A 1,905-nucleotide genomic window follows, 5' to 3' on the forward strand; every position below is an offset into this window, starting at 1 on the left:
ACTCACAAAGGAAACTTTAACCGGAAAACCCTCCTCCGCGAGGAAGGCAAGCCCTCACTTCCCTAGCAACTACTTGGCAACCACTTTACTCACTGGCACGGAGTGGACAAAGTGGATGTTTGTTTCTTGCTGCTCAATAATGTCATGGTGCGTTTAATGCGTGCCACTTAGCAAGCTGGCTAACTGAAATGTGCATTTTGTTCTGAAAGAAAACTTGTAATAATTGTCGTTCTGTTCTGTTGTACTGGTTGTTGTGTTATGGAATGTGATGGTCTTTGTTTCCACCTACTGGACATGAGCAGACACTGTTGGGTCCTTTCCTCCACTTTGTCTCTGCTACACAACTACAGTAGCCAACCAGCCAAAAATAAAAGCAGAAAACATGAGATATGTTCTAATTTAACATAAATTCCAAAAACAAGCCATGTGTGGTATTGATGATTCTTGTCTGTGCAGCAACAAAATGCAAACAAAACATCAATAGGTCTTATTACATTAATTTCAACCTGGTTTCACTCACTCCCCATGTAATGTGTTAAGAAATAGCGGACACTACCTCAAGTATAAGCATACACCAAACCAATGTGAACAAGTTCACACTTTAGGAATGTTAGAGCTTGTCTGCCAGTCTCTGTAACAGAGCGATAATGGAAGAGATGAGTTCCAGCACAGCGGCCATCCTGTCCATGGTGCCAGCCACCTTATTCATCCCATATTTGGGAGTAACATCAGTGGTGGTAACTGGTTGTCTTTGAACAATTACAATTTGTATCGCTCTACCGGGAGTGAAATGACTGGGAATACCCATAAACTATAAACATAAATACAGTACATCCAAAAAGATTAGATTTATCATGATGTGAAACTAATTGAATGTGGGATTGTTTTCTTTCATTGTCTTGAATACTTTAAATTTATCTTAAAATAAAAGTGTCAAAAATCATCATCGCATGGAGTTGTTAATTTCTTGAAAATAGGCTTTCACTGAATTATATTTTACAGCTGTGTCACCACACACTGTAGTTACCCATGCATGCAATTAAATCAACACAAGAACAGGCAACTGAGACACCATTGTGCCATAAGAACAGGAACATGGCTTACATTAACATCAGTGTTTATGAGCTTCAATTGATTGAAACAAGCAGTTGGCATGATTGTTCGTCCTCCTCCTCTTGTTAGCTGCACAGAGCTAACAAGAGTGTGCCCAATGTGCCCTGCTTTAACTGAGTACTGTGCATGGGAGATTAGTCAGGGTGGAGGAAGCTTTAATGAGTGGTAATCACAACCATGGACTATGGCATGTAACAATGAGGTTTTCAATAAGAGGCAAGCTGTGTGGGATTGATTGCAATGTTCTTACAATCAATCCTAACAGACTGTTCATATCACATGAATGCTCACATAATATATACACAGACACAAAAGCAGTCGAGACAGAAAGGCCAACAGCCCTCGATTTCCAATAGGTGTGGGTCAGAGGAAAAAGGTTGTTGTAGATATTGTATGCCAAAGTTATACTGGAAAAAGCCGGTCTCAGTCTACTGCAAAATGCATATTGAATGCCTCAAATATTTTCTTGTAAGGTGTATAATAAAATTATTGTTAGTGACTGTTGTTCTTAATGACTTACATTTGTTACTCTCCAAGGAGATATAAAGCAGTACTTTAAAGCATGAATGCCACATTCTGTTTCTCGCCCTGCCTTGATGTCGGCCAGAAAAGACACATTTATACTACACCTTCTTAAGCAATTAATATTGTACTCAGGAGCAAGAAGGAAGGAGAGAGATTGAGGACTTCCTGGAGCAGCAGTCCCCTTGAAGCTACTTTATAGATTGTAGAGCCTCAAGGTGGCGGAATCGAGTCCAGCCATGTTAGTTGAGAAACACTCACAGACTTACA

The sequence above is a fragment of the Argentina silus genome (assembly GCF_951799395.1).
Source record: "Argentina silus genome assembly, chromosome: 16".
NCBI classification, from domain to species: Eukaryota; Metazoa; Chordata; class Actinopteri; order Argentiniformes; family Argentinidae; genus Argentina; species Argentina silus.